This window comes from Molossus molossus, unplaced genomic scaffold (assembly GCF_014108415.1).
Source record: "Molossus molossus isolate mMolMol1 unplaced genomic scaffold, mMolMol1.p scaffold_m16_p_8, whole genome shotgun sequence".
NCBI lineage: Eukaryota > Metazoa > Chordata > Mammalia > Chiroptera > Molossidae > Molossus > Molossus molossus.
The window spans coordinates 38,498,016-38,517,882 of NW_023425402.1; the positions used below are offsets into that span (position 1 = coordinate 38,498,016).

General features: G+C 35.5%; 1 pseudogene; it reads left to right on the top strand.

The window, feature by feature from the left end:
* The window catches only part of LOC118620700, a 29,723-nt pseudogene extending 25,038 nt beyond the window's left edge, over positions 1 to 4,685 (top strand).
* The last annotated feature ends 15,182 nt before the right edge of the window (positions 4,686 to 19,867 follow it).

Below are 19,867 nucleotides of genomic sequence, written 5' to 3' on the forward strand. Positions count from 1 at the left end.
GCCATGTAGAACCAGATTAGACTGTGAACTCAGTCACTCTATCTTGCTTTCAAAGAAATAATGTACATTTTTGGGGGGGATAAACATGAATACTGGTGGCAGAGTCAAAGTCAAATAAAACATGATCCCTACTCCCTGCAGACATGAACACTAATTGGGAAATATAAGCATGTAAGCAAAGTAGGTTCCTAAAGTGTTATAGGGACCCACTATTTACAGAATTAAGAATTCAGGAGAACTGTGATCTTATCAACGCTACGTAGGAATCTCAGAGAACCGCTTCCTAAAGAAGAGGAGAAAGAAGAGAACCCTACAGCTTAGACTTGAAGGATGAATAATGCTCCAGATGGGAAGGGGTGAAGAATTGAAGTAAAGATTATTTTATTTATAAATGCAGAAGCTAGAACCGATATCTACTATTCAAGTAATACTCAATAAATGTGTGAAACTTTTAGCAATCAGGAATCTACGAGAGAGAAATAGATGTAAAGTAGAAAAAATGAAAAATTAATTGTTTCATTCTTTCCTTGAGGAGGGCTCTGCCAGGTTCCATGAAAAGTTATAGAAAATTTATAGTTTGGCAGAAACAGACCAAACTTAAGATCCCTTCATATTCGTCATTCACACGCAAACAGGGAGATATCCCAAAGATGACTGTATCTTACACATTCTTCTGGGGCCCTCAGCCATAATTCTTTTTTGGAAATATAATCAATTTGTATATGAATTTATTAAGTGCATTATTTTTAATGCAATTCAAAGTTTATAAATGAAGCTTTTACGGCATATCCAATGTTTAACGTTTGCATTCTGGACTTACACTAAAAAGGTTATTTGACTATAGTGAAATATTATATCATAAAATATTCAACATAAATATTATTCCATAAACATAAATAAAATGTGCTAAATATAACTGTTTCATTGTCTTTTAGTATTAAAATAATTTCTTTGCTTTTTTAATTATTTTATTATAATTATTATATTACTAAAACAAATTTCTTACTTTTAAAATGTTATTCTTATTATCCTCAAATCCAATTACATTATTTGGAAGTTACCCTCTAGTTCTCTGTAGATTCAGTTTATTCCCCTTTTTATTCACATAGGCAAACCCAACAGTTGGAGGGAAGATGGAAAATAAATAATATCTATGGTTGACTCAGAAGGAAAAATGCTCCTCTTCTATAGTATAAATATAAGTTAGAGAAAAAATAGATTTTGCTGCTGTTGGCAGAGTTGGTGCACTTACAATAAAATTAGCTTTTATATCTGCCTTGGGACTTCCAGCCAGGTATTATGTGGACACTCCAATGTTATGAACTAGATATGTATTCTTTTTCCACAAAGTAGTTTATGAATTGTTTAATTCATCTAGTTACTATAATACATTTAGATGAACAACTTAGGTAATTTACATTACAAACTATAAAAGAAGCAACTTCTGAAAATTTCACTTTTTTTGGAATTACGTATATGAAATAATGAGAAATATAAGAGCAATACATTCAATTTCATTGCTAGAAGTGACATATAAATGCACATAAAATACATGCCTGTATGACAGATGTGATATATGTGTGCATATATATATATATATATTATAAATAGGTGTCTTTCTTATGTGTGCTAGGAAGTGCTTCTTCATGACAGGCACTCTACTCAAAACTGTGTTCACCTTCTCATTTCATCCTTATAAGAACCCAGTGAGATATATAACATTAGTATCAACATTTTATAGAAGAGACAACTGAAGATCAGCAAAATTAAATGACTTGCCCAAGCTCCCCAGCTAATCAGAGGTAGAACCAGAATGTTTAAAAAACAAAAACAAAATAAAGTTTACTTGACTTTATAGCCCATATATGCAGACATTAGTTACCCTACACAGCCCCAGTGAAGCTCACTAAGTATAGCAATAAGCATAAAAGCATATATTTCTTAAGCTTGTTTACCTTACTTAAAAAAAAAAAAGGAGTCTACATTTCTCAAGTGGTGTGTTTAAATTAATTCATTATTTAGAACTCTTTTTAAAAGCCATTTATTTCATAGCAATTATTCAGATTGGAAAATAAGTGACATTTTCAAGGAATAGAAATCAAGCAATCCATATGGCCATGTTTCCACTCGAACTGACATATTTTGGCTCAGAACTGGCCGTGCCTCAGACCCGGGCAGGCTCTAGCACGTGTCTCGGAGCCACTTGATGATTGTTTTAGCAGGAGGCACCAACACTCGCGCAGAGTTAACGCAGGCACTTGTGCAGATGAGCTCCGGCTCCTCCTGCGCGAACAGCTGACGGGAGACAGACTGCACATGTTCTAGTGTGGGAGAACGTCAGGGCATGGCATGGTCTTTTCAGTCACATGTTTACATACGAGCTGCTTCACGGATGATAGCACTGGAAGCTGTCAGAGAGAATGTCTCATCTAACTTGCACAGTTTGCAGTCAGGTCCACAGAAGCGATTGGCGCATAGACACAGATAATCAAAGGCAGGGGTAGGAGGAGGATCGAGGTCTCCTGACTCCAATACAATGATGTCAGCCCCCTAACATTAGCTGAGAAGTATTCTTTTCATGGCAAGTGTGAAATGTCTAATTGCGAGTGGTTGGAGTTTAAAGGAGGTCTTGTTGGTTCATGTAACTGAAACAGCCACAGGACTCCCTTCGCAGGCGTCTCTGCAGCAAGACAACTGTCACAGCGATAGCTGCAGTGTCTTCTCAGATTCCAGTGCAGAATAAATGATAATTTTTCTTTCTCCACACCATTTCAAACTAAAGTCTTGGGCCTGACTTTCACTAGCCAGAATTGGATTTGTCCTTATTCTTGAAAAAGTATCAATGCCTGGGCGATAAACTGTGCCGATCGAGTGAAGCAGGGTCTGGGTCATATGCCCGTCCCTAGAGCAGAGGATTTGGGATATTTTCAACAGAAGTGTCAGTGATTGGAGAATGCCAAGACAATGTATGTCTGTTATGTGAATGTAAAGAACACTACTGTAAAGTATGGAAGTGGCTAGTGATCTTTAAAGAGGTGAATAAAACTCTCTATATCAAGACTTGTGTCACGTCCAGCAGGTGTGGCTCTGTGGTTCAGCGTTGACCCATGCACCAAGAGGTCACTGGTTTGATTCCTGGTCAGGGCACATGCCCAGGTTGTGGGCCAAATCCCCAGTGGGGGGCATGCAGGAGGCAGCCAATTGATGTTTTCTCTCATTGATGTTTCTATCTCTCTCTCTCTCTTTCTCTCCCTTCCTCTCTCTAAAAACAATGAAGAAAAAAATTAAAAAGAACAAACTTGTATCACAAATATTTTTCAAGTAAGTTATATTTCATTGTTATAAATCAGTTCAAACAAAGAAGAGTTAGGAAAATGTTTTTAACCACAATGACTAAAAACCCAGTGTATTGCAAATTATTGGGGACAAGAACAGAAAGGAAAAATGTTATCTCACCCACAGGAAGTATAAATAGTGATAACATGAACTCAATATTTTTCTACCTTAATAGTACAAGGGTTTTTCTGACGAATATTTACTACATTTTACCCACTCTCTACATTCTACACTTTGCATCTTTTTACCTGAATATTTCTTTACATTTTCCCATAATACATAATTTAGTATATTATATAATATACTTTTGTTATTTGTTATTTCTAGGGTTTACTGACTGTGTTCCCTGCTAGAATGTGAGTTCCCAAAAGGCAAGGATCTTTGTCCTTTTTGCTGATATATCTCAATGTCTAGAGGAGTGCCCAGCATATAATAGGAGCTCAATAAATATTTCTTTAATTCTATAATCTAATCTGGAAGCCATTAGTTAGCCACATGCAATAATTTAAATTTTAATTAAAACAATTAATTTTTAAGTCAGTATACCAGTAACAGTAGCCATATTTTCAGTGCTCAACAGTCATATGTGCTAGAAGCTACCTTATTAAATGATACATATAAAGATCACATCTATAATTATAGAAAATTCTATTGGATATTAATGAATCAGCTAATAGTCAGAATAATGGAGAAGACAAGTGGATACCATTATAATAATTGTTAGGCTAGTGAGATTAACATTTAAAAGCTTTTGTTAAATTCCTGAATGATGAAATTAAAGAGGAAAAGAAGATACAGAAGCATAAGTCCCTCCCCAAGATGTCTGGAGATTGGGATCTGGAAGTGAATCAGACAGAAGCCAAATTAGTATGTATTGTTTGTTACTGGAAAAAAAGATCACTGTCACTTTCAATATTAACAATAACATCCCACCAACATTTGCAGGGAGAAAGATCCCTCCCAAGGGAAGAAATTTGAGGAAAAGGAGCCTGAATTGATATCCACTCCCAATTTTGTGGTTATAAAGAACAGTGGCAGGAAGGTCCGTGTGCTGGACTGTCACTAGCCAGAAGAGGAGGCTGGACAGGAAGAGGGTGAGAGTGACATTTTGTCCATCAGGGAAGTGAGCTTAGATTCCACTGCTGAATCTGAATGGAAGAGCACAAATTACACACTCAACACAAATTCCCTGGGCTGGGCCTCACATGACCACCTCATGGATTTTCTTGCGGTTCAGGAGATGGACAACACTTTTGTGGATGACTTGCGTGGGGCTCAGTATATCCCTGGAGCACCAGGAGTATATTGCTTTTCTGGAAGACCTCAAAGATTTTGTCAAGAGCCTGTAGAGCAGACGAGACAATGAATACCTTAATTTTATGGCAGGCTTTGCCCTTGAACAAAACCTACTCTGACCAGACATGTACTTTGAGAGGGTTTTTATCCTAATATCATGGAAAATGATTAAAATTTAAATGATTAGTTGCCTTCTTATTTACTATTCATTTATTGCTTCTTTATAAATCTATTATTTCTTAGTATTAAGTGACCAATATCTGGTATATATAAGATCCTTAATAAATGTTTGTGTCTGTTGACTGACTCAGAGAGAAAATATAACTTAGTGTGTTTTAGAGTCAGATAGTCCTAGATTAAACCCTGGGCTTTTAGACTTAGCATTTCTGTGATCTTGTCAAATTTCTTAAACTCTCTGCACATATATTTTCTCATTCATAAAATGAAAATATCATGTATATAGTTCTTATAATAATTAAATATAAAAACTGTAAAATGTTTAATATAGAACTCTCATTGTATGGTATCTGTAACTATTAAGGCAGTTAACTTTGTAGAAAATTTATAATTTATTGATAATCATAAGGAAGTAAGATTTACTAGAGCAAATATTTGCACCAATAAATTCAGAAATACAATTTCTTAGAGTTTTCTGTTTGAGTAATTATCTGAAATAAGATGTCCTACTTTTAATATCTGTTTTCACCCTCTCTATAGAAGACTTGTTGACTAAATTAATATTGGTGATATTTTGAATGCTAAATGTTATAACTACAAAATGTGTCTTTTGATTGTTACAAATCACTCATATCTGTTTCTTTAAACCTCAGTGGTATCAACTAGGAGGTTTATTATAATGTGTAAAAACCAGTTTCAGAACAACCGTTGAAAATGCCTCTTCCCAACACCTTCCCCAGATTTCAGGTGGCTGCGGTTATGAAACATCTGGCCTGTGTCCAACAGTTTGCTTTGCCAGATGTCTTCTCATCTCTGCAAGATGTTCCCAGAAAGCTTAAATTAAAGTATTTGATATAGTGTAAGTATAAGCCTTCTAAGATAGCATTTGAATAATTCATATTGGTGAATGCTAAAAAGATAAGCAGAAACATTGGGTAAAAATCTCATTTATCTTTCTGTCAAAAGACTCAAGAGTCCTCATACATTCACTAGTTACAGCAGAGATATTTGTTTGAGACACACACACACACACACACACACACTCACAGTGTCATTGAATAAAGATAGTTGTAAACTAAAATAATTCTTTATAATATTCCATGTGGCCACTATATTTTTCTCACTTGACTTCACACATAAATAACATTCTCACAAACCATTAAGATGTTTAAAAAGTCTTAAGACATTCATGATGAAATTGCTACATGGCTGACTCTCTATTGATTATAAATGTTTATATATTTCTAGGTTGATATAATATTAATGAAAGGCGCCATCAGTTGAAATAGACAAAATAATAAAAGCAATAATAGTTAGTGACATTTTCTATTTTTCCAGAAGAACTTTTATGTCTGAAGGGTTTTTTTAAAAAAGGCAGGGGTACTACAGCAATATAGAAATCATGCATAACCTAGTCTAGGCACACAGTGTAAAAAATAGAAGAAAAATTTCCATGTAGTTTTACTAAAAGAAAATATAATAATTATATGACTATAATAACACAAGTGGTCATATAAGCATAGAATGAGATGAGTAGGGATTGCAGTGGAAAAACTCTGAAAACTAAGATTTCACTCAAAACTGATGATAAACTTCTAATACATTAGAAGTAACAAGGAACATAATAGAGCTGATAGAATTACTTTAATAGAGGAAAGGGTCAAGATAACCATAGTGAATGCAAAGGGGAAAAGAATCTATATGAAGAAAAGATCCCTGAAATGAAGGAAGAATTGCATCTGCAGAATAAAAGCATACTTTCTTCCAAGAAAAAAATTAACATGGGGCAATCAGCTTTCAGGCATATGTTGGCTGAATTACGTTACTTGAAAGACAACAGCTTTTCAGACATCCATGTAGAAAAGCAACTTACTTAGAGGGAAAGATGGGGCAAAATAGGCTAGCCTCAGACTTTGTCCCAGCCACATTTAATGCCAGAACACAATGGAGTGATGTCTACAAAGTATGTGGAAAGACTCCAACAGAATCACAGTTTTCATATTGTCATTCAAGTCTAAAGGCAAGAGGTAAACCCTTTCAAATATGAAAGAACTCAGTAACTAAAGCACTCTGAAACCCTTTTTTGGGGGAAAAAATAGTACCATACAATTAAATCAAGCTAATGAATCATTAATGGGGAAGTCTCAGTGGAAGGCACACAGTTTCATGAGACCATAGAGCCGTGTCTATAAAACTCTAAGAGAAAACTGTGACCAAATTCTGTACTTGGCCATATCGTTTTCTTAGGAAGGCAATAGGCAGACATTCTCAAGCCTGTAAGGACTCAAGGAATATAAAATCTTGGAGGCCCTCTTCAACAGATGGCAAAATTTAGTCAATTGAAAGCTCATTTAAATGGAGGTTAGAAATGGAAAAGCCACAGAAAGTCTAAATGCGATGCAAAAGCATCTATACATAACACTATGTAAATATTATTATGCCCTTTACCAACTTAAAAAATATCTAAGTTGTCGGCTGGTGTGGCTCAGTGGTTGAGCATCAACCCATGCATCAAGAGATCACTGGTTAGATTCCTGGTCAGGACACATGCCCAGGTTGTGAGCCTGATCCCCAGTGGGGGGCATGCAGGAGGCAGCCAGTCAATGTTCTCTCTCTTCGATGTTTCTCTCTCTCTTTCCTTCTCACTTTCTCCCTCTCTAAAATCAATAAAGGAAAAAAAAATTTTTTTAAATAATAAGTAACAAAATTTAGGTTTAGAACACAAAGAGTGGAAATTCACTATTTTTTTTTTCACATAGATAGCTGGGATCCAATTGTTATCACTGAAAAGTAAAACATGTAGTTAAAAATATAACTATTAGTGTATTTCTCCTAATTTCCTTAAACTTGGAGAGTCTTTTACAGATTAATATCTCTTGTGCAGAAATATCGACCCGAAGTCCCACAATTAATTGAATTTCTTCATATAAAATCATATGTATGGTATAATATATTGTTATAAATGTATCTTCTGTGTACAGGTATATATATACATATGGAGATATGTGGAATTAAGTTCATCTAATATTAATAACATCTATTTGCAGGTGGTGTGATTTAATTTTTTTTTTCTTTTGTGTTTTCACTGAAGTTCTCTCATAATAAGCATGCATCATCTTTATAAAAATAATAACAAAATATATTTTTAAAGGAACAAGGGAAGAGAACTAATCAAGAGAAGTCAGGGACAGAGTTAGACCAAAAGTTTCTAGGTCTGATGGTATCATTTCAGATTAATCATTTAATATATTTAGGACTTCATTCATCAGAATACAAAGCCACCCAGCAAACTGTCACCAATGCTGCCTACTGTCATATCCCAGAGAGGGGTCGATCCTTACACACTCCTGTTCCTGGGTAAACAAAGTTCACTTTCTTCCTGGCATCCAAAGAAATGCTATTGTATAAAGGCAATAATTCCAACTCTGTGCTATTTATCACAGGTATCTCATGATATGTCTTTTCTTTGTACTTAATTTTTTATTATTAATATTTTATTTTATTTTTGTACCCAGAGAAAATTCATTCACTCTTTTAACAAATATCTAGAGTGCTTACAAAGATGATGTACTGACTAGTGAATTCTATCATCATAAACTTATGGTCTTATCAGAGAGACAAACATATGAGCAGGCCGTAACTACCATCAGTGATTTGCCAGGCAATGGATAACTCACTGCATTTTCTCAACGTGTGCTACCATATTCTTAGTCCCAGAGCTGTTCCTTCAAATACATTAAGTTCAATGCCAGCTGGATGTGATGTGATTTTTTTCAAATGTATTTTGAATGTTTCTATTTTAAAATATGTTGGGATCATATGAATAAGTTTTACATTAAGTATTATTTATATATATATTTTGTAAAACAAAATTAACTTTTTTAAATAATAAATTCTGTGGTTCACCATATGGTCTTTTAGAGCCTTTTTGTTCTGTTTGTGTTCAGTGCTATTTAGTTTATTTTTAAATGGATTTTCCATTGAAAACTTAAGCTGATGTCTAATGGAATTAATGTATGAAGTTAGGGTCAGACAGCATGAATTATTCATTGGGTTCTCACACTTGCCTTTATGGTTAAGTCATCATAATATATCATGGTTACCATGGAGGATGTTAAATTTCTAAAACCAAAAATTAGTCTTTTTAAAGTAACTTTTATATTTCATGTTAATACATATGTTTTAAAAGCTATTATCAGGGGCTAAGGATTATTACATATTGGTATCATAGTTTTACATAAAACATAATTCTTATTTTTAATAAACTCAGACTTATGCACATAGTTTCATAAAAATAAAATGCTTTTAAAACTATTATCTTCTTTAAATACTGAATTTAAATGTTTATTTTAGTACATTAGTCTATAATTCTGAGTTCTATATTCTTAAGATTATGCATGAAAATAAAGTGAGGAAAAACACCAAATCTGGTCTTCAAGACAGAAACTACTATTGTTTTTAGGTTTTTCTCTTTTAACTTAATCATTTTAATTTGTATTAGTATATCTTAGAGTGGTGATGAACTGTTCATTCATTTCTAGGGCATGTGTCTACAAACGGAGTTTATAGGCTATGAGTACCATTGCACTTGGCATAAAATATAGAACTTCTGATAACCTGCCCAGGCTTGAAAGATTTGCTTTCTGACCACAACTCCTCTAGCTCACTCCGGACTCTCTATTCTGAACACCCCAAATTCACTCCAGACTCTGGGCTTTTGCCTTTGTTCTTTCTTCTCTCTGGTAGAATCTCCCCAAATCTTTACACTATGGCCAAACTGGGCATTCAGGGTTTAGTTCAAATGTTCCCTTGATGAAGCCATTTTTTTTATATATATTTTTTCATCGTAACACATTTAAGTTATCACGTTGATGTACTTGTGAGTTCACGATGATAATTACACGTTGTCATCAGTCCCACATGGAATGCAGCCCACATGAGACTAGACACTGGTTTCCGCCTTTTTTGGTCTCTGTGTCCCCCATCACCAGGGCCAAGGAGCATGCCCGACACAGAGTAAGTTGTCATTATATGTGTAGAGTGAATGAACCAGGATCATCTAGGGCAGGGGTTGGCAAACGTTTTCTTGGAACAAGCAGATAATAAATATTTCAGGCTTTGTGGAACATATTGTTTGGTATTTTCCTTCTTTCTTTTTTTAACCCTTTAAAACATATAAAAACCATGCTTAGGCAGACTTTATGAAGACAGACATACCATGGGACAGATTTTTCCCACTGGCTAGATTTCGCCCATGAGTCATAGGCCATGGTTTCCTGACTCCCGATCTAGACAGCTTGTTATATGACCCGTCCCGCAGGTCGAGCAACGAGGACTCTAGAGGGGGAGTGAGGATGAGGAGGGACAAGAGACAGAGAAATGGAGACAAGACAGGGCTCTGATCAAGTCTCTTTTATTCTGGGGAGATCCACAGTATATATATGGCAAGAAGCAGAAAAACAGGAACATTTATTGCCAAGGATGTCTTGGTGACCACCCCGAAGCAATTTCAAGTAAATATCATGTAAATATCACAGGTGGAACAAAAGACAAACAGCATAACTGGCTGAGTAAATGGTTACTTAAAGGAATGCAGAAACATTGTATGCAGAGATGCAGACAGAGATATCCTGCCTTGGGGCAGGAGATGGCAGAGCAGATTTTTGCAAAATGGATGCCATGCAAACAGTCTCCCACAGTTATACAGTAGATTGCTACTGGAGACTCCTGAACCAGTCTCTAGAGGTGGAGCTCAGGAATGTAAGGGTCTTAATCAATTCTCAGACACAGATAAATTTGAGAACTAGGGAATTAACATGAGTAAGTCTAGTAAGAGTCCTAGGAAAGAAAACAATAATAATAAAATTCCCCTGAGCAACAAGGAAAAATGTTATTTTTTGGGAAAATATTAAATAATGGTTTTGCAAAACTTATCTCATCAAATTAGCTTAAGTCTCCATATCTAATGAGGAACAACACTTTATCTGTCTGTCTTAGTTGCCAGGAAGTAGAATTTGTCTATTCTAATTCTTCATAGATATCATAAAAATTTTTGAACAGATTTAAATTCATTTATTTTTTGTTAATCCTCATGCAAGGATATTTTCCCATTGATTTTTCTTAGAGAGAGTAGGAGAGAGGGGGACAGACAGAGAGAAACAGCCATGTGAGAGAGACACATCAATTGGTTGCTTCCTGCTCACACACTGACCAGGCTGGAAATCAAACCCGAAACCCATGGACATGCCCTTGACCGGGAATTGAACCTTCGACCCTTTGGTTCATAAGCCAATGCTCTAACCTGGGAAACACTAGCCAGGGCTAAACTGAAATTTAAATGTAAAAATCCAATGCTTAGTTACTTCCATTTTCAGACATTGCATTAGGCACCGGTTCTGGCTATAAAGTCAAACTCTTTGTTTAGCAGAAACCTGACATGGAAGTGGGTCACGGAGAAGGAGAAGGCTTTCACGGGACTTTCTTCAAAAGGCCTTTAAATTCTATTTCAGTCTATCGGTGCAGTAGCATTTCAATGAAATGCAAAGCACAGCTGTGACTGCTCTCACTTCCAACTCAGTAATCCTTCCATACAGGCCGTGAAAACATTTTCTGTCTATAGATTTTATTGTCAAATTGATTGATCATGTCCCAGAAGCTAGGAGCAATGTGAAACATATGAAGAAAAATAATTAAGAGTGACAACTGCAATCTATTTTGAATCGCTCAGTGTGTTCTTTTCTCCCAATAATATTCAAGCCTAGACTATATTTTCTCATGATCTCACATGCAACATATCTAGTCCAAAGCTTTGTGATTAATATAACCTATCATTTTATTATTTATTTTTGTCCTTTTATTTATCAGATATATTTATGCCTTCATTGCTTATTTATAATGCTTGTTTTCAGCATTAACTATATTCCAGGCACGTACTAAACACTGCCAGCCATGGTCTGCTCTCATCCTTCTCCCTGCCTAGCCTGCCATCCTCGTTTTATCGACGAAGGAGCCAAGACTGAAAGAGGGTTAGGAAGTCAACCTAGGCCACACCCCTGGAAAGCAGTGCAGATGGGAGGACCATTGCTGGGGTAGATCTGAAATGTGTCAATAGAATAAGAAAAGGAGAGATACCAAAGTTCTGGACAAAAGCAAAGAAGGAAAGAGGATAAGCAAGGTGGGAAAGGAGAAGGAGAGAAGCAAAGAGTTCTCTTGGATTCGTATCACTTAACAAGACTTCTCAAGACAATGACAAGCCATGGTGGACAGCACTTCTCTGCAGTATCTTCTTTGTTTTCTGTCTTTTTACCTTCTCTGTGGAAAGTAAGGATTACGATGCTACCGAAAATGAGGTGCATTTTATCATTTTTCCTAAATGTTGTGTATTTAGAAGAAAAAGACTTTATCAAAAACAAAAGGGAAATCTTACTTACCCAAAACATATTTACTACATTTCTATCCATTCAAGGTAATATTTACTCTAGAAAATTATGGGTTATAGGTCAGATAGAAAAAAGAAAAAAGTTAGATCTTGACGAAAAGTTTATATTGGATTGTCAAGGGACTTGGATCGAACGTCTTCTCTTCAATGGAAAGCTTTCTCAGAAAACAAGTCACTTCAGAATAGATTCCCTACGTGGATTCGTGGCATGCTGATAGGCCGGAATACAATGTGGGAAGTTGATTAAAGTATGGAGAGTCACGTACCTACACCAGATTCTGCGTGCACACACATACAACCACACCCCGCTTTCTCTCCAGGGAATGTTTGAAGTGGTTCTTGTTCTGTTACCACATAAACACATAGAAGCATATTTCTACTGTTATGTCAATGCTGTAAAAAGCTATGATTTTATACTCAATGCCAACTTTCTAAAACCACGAGGTACTTATTATAAGATATAAATGATCTTAAATAATTGAAGTTTTATACCTCTGAAATGCGTTTACTCTGATTAGGAAGAACTTTCGTATGATAAAGAGATGATAACAGACACCTAAGAAACCATGACCTACAATTATTGTTTTGAAGATTTTGGTATGTAATAATCCCCAAAGCAAAGATATATATGGGCATTTTAGTATCTCCTTACAAGCCACACACACGGAACATGTTCCTTAGGCTCTCTAGATGTCCATTTACAAAGCACTCTGTGATGCCTTGATGATTTTTTTCTATGTACTTGTGATGTTTAGTGAGTACCAAAACTTGATCTGATTAAAATTCTGTGAAGCAACCAAGGATCAGAGGGTAACAAGGGTGATCTCATCACAGTGTACTGCTGTATTACTCAGTAAATTAGAATTAAAATATTGAACTTTTTTTTTTCAGTGGTGAAGGGGGTTGCTAAATAAATACTAAGTAAAAGGGAAATAGAGTATTCAAAAATAATTTCAAAGCATTTTTTACTTCTATAGCAATTTGTATTATTATTATTACTTCTAGAACTACACATTGTTTAAATGATTTAATGCCTTCATAGGATAATGATAATGAACTGAAAATTATAATTCTAAAATGATGTACCACAAACATATAGACTTTTGTTTTTGATAATATAATAGACTATATAGCCTGACATTTTTATTCTCAAAAAAATCTCCAAAATATTAAAGTATCTTTTTTAAATGGATAGCCAAGCTCACAAGAAAGTAAAGAGAAACTTAAGAAGGCAAAAATAAAGTGAGAATGCCAATCCACAGTAGTTAAAAAGATGTCCAGAGCTTGCCCTGGGGACACTTGCTGATTTCCAGGGAGCCCTGTCTCAATGAAGCACACAGCAGCTGGAGACAAGGACTTGAAAGTGGGGATTCCAATCAGAGGCCCTTTACATTAGGCCAGAGTCTCCCCAGGGCTAGTACCTCAGGAAAAGGAGAAAACTAGGAAGAAATTTGTCCCATAAGTGGAAACAACGAGAAAATCTGTCTGACATCTGACAAAACCTAGACTCTAAGCTACGGGGGGAGAACAGTAAGTACCTGAGTTAAAATTGACAGTAAATTCAAAAGACCCCATAGATCTTTAACTGATAAGTTAGTTTATGGGTATCTAGGCATCATAGCCAGGTATCTAACAAAAGTAATTATTCCCTTTAAAAAAAGAAGAAGAAAAGAAAGAGAGCATCTTCAATTCAGATCCTGTTGATTTCTTACAGATAAGTTTTCAATAAACTTGAAGTCACACAAATATAAACAAAAAACCCCACAAAAACAAAACAAAACAAAGAGAAAAAAACAAACAAACCAAAGTTTAAGAATAAGAGTAAGCAGAGACATTAAAGGGAAGAAAAAAAATTTCAGACTTAACATATTGAAATTTTTCTTTAACTGTAAAATTAGTGTGCTTGATATGCTTGTGGAGATAAAAGAAAGGGTTAAAAACATGCCTAAAGACTATGGATAGAAAAAAGTAAAAATAAATAACACAAGAAACTATTATAAATGTATAATCAAAAAATTAAACAGCTCAAGATATTTAACAAGTTAGAAGACAATTCTGAAAAAATTACTCAAAATACATGAAGGAGACACAGAAAAAATTTGAAAAAAATTATAAACCTAAAGTGAGAAGCTCTAACATACATTTAGCCAAAATTCCTTAAGGAGTAATAGAAAGGATTATGAAAAGATTTAAAGATATAATCACAGAGAATTTTCCATAATTCACAAAGACACATATTTTGTAGATTTAAAAGTACAAAGTCTTAAACAATATAAATAAAATAAAATTCACACCTAATCATTTTATGGTGAAATTGTAGGACCAAAGACAAATCAAGAGAGGAAACCCATTACCTACAAAGTAACAATAGACAGCCAACTTCTCAAAATAAGAATTGAAAACCAGAATGCTTACCCAGTTCAAGGTCTATCTTGAAAAGCTCTGCCAACAAGCTCACCTCTTTTCCATCAACTAAAAGTGATTTCTACTTTGTTTATGTTCCCATTTTACATAGCTGTAGCCTTACCCACAGTTCATAATTGTTAGTAGCCCATCATCCCCCTTTAAAATGTGTTTCCCTCAAGGACAGGGACTTTATCAAACTTATCATTGCATTTTCAGTATCAACCACCATAAAGTGCATTAAATTAATGTACTGAATGAACAAATGAATACTTCTGACCCTCTCCATTCAAATTCTCTCCCAAGCACTTTCCCACTAACTCTTTCTGGGAAGGGGAGTTGCTAATCCCATTGCTCAGAATATGAAACAACTGGGTCCCATTCAGTGATGTATCAGTTTACTCTACCTTATGGGCAACACTGCCTGTCTCGCCTCCTCTACTACCAGTGCATCAGGCTCTCTTCTTTCTGTTTCCACCTGGACAGGGCTTCTTTTTGCTAGGAGAAGTTTGTCCTTTTTTCTTTCTGATCCAGCCCTTAGAATATGAGGCTGTTTAGGTAAATAGATTTGGTATCATCCCCGTAATCACAGTCATACCGCTCTCTCCTTCCATAGGCATGTGTGAGCATGTGGTCTTTAAGATTCAGATTCAGAATATTCATGAGGAAGCCCCAGTTTGGCATGATATCTAGGCCACATTCAAAAATCCAGTCTTTGCCAACTCTTGCCTCTGTCACACCAAGCACTTTCCAAGGAACTGGTAAAATCGTCATGTTGTCTCATATAAGACATTTATTCTTTGTGAACCACCGTCTCTTAGTTAAGAACTCAAAAAGTGCAGGAGGATTAATGACAGCAGCATTTGGGTACTCACACTTTACCCCAAACCTTACAGTTAGTTCCTTATGTACCCTCCACACCCAAAGCAGTACCTTAATATTTTTGTATAGCACACACCTTGTTCTTAATGAACATTTCCTCATTTGTAAAAATTTATTTAATAATCAGATATAGGGAAACAGAAAAGATTGGTTTTAGGCTACAGCTAGGCAGTAGCTATACATAAGAACTAACTGAATTACGGGTTAATCCTGGTAATGAAGGCAAACGGACATCAGTGAGGTAACAATCAGTAAAAGCTGAAAGAATCAATGGATTGGAGGTCCCTGGGGGGCTGGATTGTTGGCATTGAGGCTCTAGAGACAGTGAGGCCAAAGGTATTGGTTAGCATTGGAATGCACAGTTGAAATTATGCAGGGGCTCAGTTATCAGTAATGGCAAGGTCTGGGGACTTGCCGTGGGAATGAGTAGCTAGGGAAGTGTGGAGAACAGCAGCATTGGAGGAAGGAAAGTGCTAGAAGGATCATCTATTTATATAACAAGAACAGGAGTGTATTAGAAAGAAAGAGTGATCAAGGCGTCGAGATCATGAAGAAATAGGAGGCAGTTACCTGAGGGTGAATGGCAGTAGCAGGATATTAATCTGACGACAACATGGAATTTAAATGTAGGAGGTTTTAAGGAAGGTATGGAAAGATCAAGAATAGACAGATTGATACCCAGACAATATATCAACCTGGCAAGACAAGAGCTATAAGAGGAAAAATGAAACCAACTGACAAAAATAAGCCCCAGTTTGGGGGAGCTCGAAGGGTGACAGGATACTCTGGAGAGAGCCAAACCCAGCTTGAGGTTGACCAAGTAAAGACTCTTGGTTAAGATGGACCGAGAAATCCAGGGGACAGAGCAAAAGAGACTTGTAGAGAGAGAAGAGGACATGAACCAGGACATGGAAGACATGGGAGCCAGGGCTTATCATGAGGCTGAGAATAGGGACAAGGGCAGAGTGAGGTTTGGCCTAAGGGACTCAGGATAGAGAGCGGTGGTCAGGCTGTGAGGGTCGTGGAGTAGAGTGGAGTGGGTTCTGTGGCCATCGCTTTACCCCCCACTAAATGTCTCAGTCCCACTGTCCCATTCACCCTTGACCTCTGAAGGGAGAGGGATGAACGGACTTGAATGTGTACACTTAGTTATGGCCAGTGTTGATCGAGTTGAAACTCTGGAGAAGCTGGAGTTAGACTCCCTTCTCCCGTGATGATGCAGTTTCCAAGGACAGCTGTGGGTCACTCTTCACCCTTTTACAGTAGTGTGACCCTGGGAAAGAGATTTAACTTTTCTGAACAGCTGCTTTCTCATTTTAAACTGTTAGTAATAACTGATAATGAAACAAAGAACATGTAAATTGCTTGATTGAGAGCATAGCTGTCAGTAGACACTCGGTGCATGTTATCTGTTACTGTTTATTTCCCCAAAGCTTTACTTAAGCATTTAGGAAAGATCAAAGCCCATTATTTTGTTCTTGTGGTTAGAATTCATTCCTTTCTCAGAATAAACCCATTGACTTTGATAAGTTAGATAATCTTTATCAAACATGTCCTGAAGGTAAACCTTTGATTAGCACCGTTTCAGCATCTAGGATGGAGAAAGTATGTTGTTTTGAAACTAGTTGGTATGCACTGTTATGTCTGTGAATTTCCTGAAGACATTATGTGTTATGTCTAAACATTCTATTATTGCTCTAACAAATGGTACTGTACCGACTTCCTAAACTATGGCATTCACAGTGAAGCTAATTACCATAATTCAGAAGTTGGAAGTAAAAGAAAACAAAACAATAAAAAATGCCGTTTATTATTTTCTTACTGGAATAAAAAATGGTGGTAAATAGAAAAAATAATACACATCACATTGATATGCTTTTTCCTTAGCCCGTCATACAGAAAAATCAGGAAGATGAATATTGAAACCTTTTGAAGGGATTTGATTTTTCCCAATAGCATTTCATGTCTCTCAGTCTAACCCATATGCCTAAAGGATAAAGAAATACTGATGCCAAGAGAATCCAATATTAAAGAATGTGGCTTTTCAAGCAAAATCATGTAAATACAAGCTGCCTTCCAGCACATGAATCTATAAAAATCTTTTTAAGTTTGTACTATTTCAGTGCTTTAGCCTTTACTACTTTATAGTTGAAATTTTTCATTAAATGTATAAATCATGTTTTAGCTGTTGAAATAAATATTTTAAACAATAATTAAAATATTTGGGGGGAAATATATGTTTTTTTACTTCCTTGAAACCATGACGTAATTTAAGTAAGGTTTAAACATTTCTTGAATCTCTGCACTAATGGCTTATTTTCATTTATTTTGGAATTGTCATATTTTAAACAGAATTCATTATAAGTTTTCTATTCTAACATTTTACATGATCATTACAAAAAATATGAAATACAGAGAAGGAAGGAGGATTGAGAAAATACTCCTGTGCTCAGTACCAATATAACTTTTGCTAATACTATGGCATGATTTCACTCTGAATTATAGTTTATTAAAAAAATGTTTATTAGTTTTCTTGACCAGTGTTCTAATTGGTTGTGATTTATCAATATTAAAATATTATTTCATCATTACTTCCCAGTTAAAACATATAAAAACAGGTGTGCCATGCAGCAGTTATTAAAAGGAAAGAGCTATAGTAAAGTTGCTCAAATCAAGGCTCAGAAGATCTGCGATCCAACCAGCTTGGTCCAACTGACAGTAAAACTTTTGTCATATGATGGTGTGGCTTGAAGATAAGGACTATGTCCTATGAAATATACATATATTTTAACAACCCAATGCTTTAATTCAACATGTAGTTGCTGAGTATTTGCTATGTGACAATCACTCTGTAGGGTGAGGGAAAATTAGGCTGCTGTACCATTTCCAGCCAAACTGCGACCCACTATTTTTAATGTTTATTTCAATATGACACATTCAAATGATTGTTGAATTGAAAATTGTATGATTTGCCTAGCCAGTGTGGTTCAGTGGTTGAGTATTGACCCATGCACCAGGATGTCGCTAGTTCAATTCCTGGTCAAAGCACATGCCTAGGTTGTGGGCCAAATCCCCAGTGCAGGGCATGCAGGAAGCGGCCAATCGATGTTCTCTCCCACGGATGTTTCCATCTCTCTCCCCACTCCCTTCCTCTCTCTAAAATAAATAAAATAAAAACAAAAAATTTTATTAAAAAAATCAATAAAATTGTACTAAAAATGAAGTTTCTCTATTTGTAATATCAATTTCAATTGGTCCTTTCCATGCTTAAAAAACTAGACTGATTAATTTTACATGTGTGTTTTAGATTTTCTTTTGCAGATCCTCCTCTCAAGTAGAAAACAAAATGTATCGACTTTTAAAATAGTAAATTAAGCATTAGCCTTCCAGTTGCAGCATCGAGTGCAATTAAAATGTAAATACCTGTAAAACGAGTATCATGGCTTAACATTTAAAGTTACTACTATTAGCAACATTAAAAACATAATTTTGTAATTCCAGATCAGATGTTTATTTATTTATTTATTTATTTTTATCCTCACCCGAGGACATTTTTGCATTTATCTTCAGATAGAGCAGGAGGGAGAGAGGGAAGAAGAGAGAGAGAAAGCAACATCTACTGGCTGCCACCCACACAACCCCAACCGGGGCCGAGGACAAACTGCACCTGAGGTATGTGCCCTTAGCGGGAACCGAACCCAGGACTCTCTGGTCCACAGGCCGATGCTCTAACTGCTGAGCCAAAGCGGTCAGGGCAGATCAGATGTTTATTAAAGATAATATTCCATATTAACATAGCTACATTAAAGACAATGTCTCACATAAACATAACATAGTAATAAATCACTAACAGAGGAGTTGTTTTTGTTTTTTTTTGCTCACAGGGGTATTTAAGATTTGATCATATTAAAATATATATATTGTTTTATTTTTGTATTTTATTCTGATTTGTATCAATGTAATATTTTCTTATTGTATAGAAATAAAACAGTAATGAAAATTTCAAAGGTCATTTAAGTAGTCTCTCCTCCCTGATTTATCCTGCGGTCCATCCATTTGATCTGCAGAAACAATGACTTTTAACTCTGTAGCCTTTTCTCTTGTGGTTCTTTCTGAGTACAGAAAAACAGCTAAATATGTAAATTACATAAGTTAACATATACATATTATATATGTAAAATTGTAGATGATATGCAAATTTATACATACATATATTTTGTGCTTATTTTCATTGTCAGTGTGATATTTGCTCATATTACGATAAAAATAAAATAGATCACTCCTGAGCCATACAGTATTCCATGATTATGAATCCTCTCTTGAACAATTTATGTT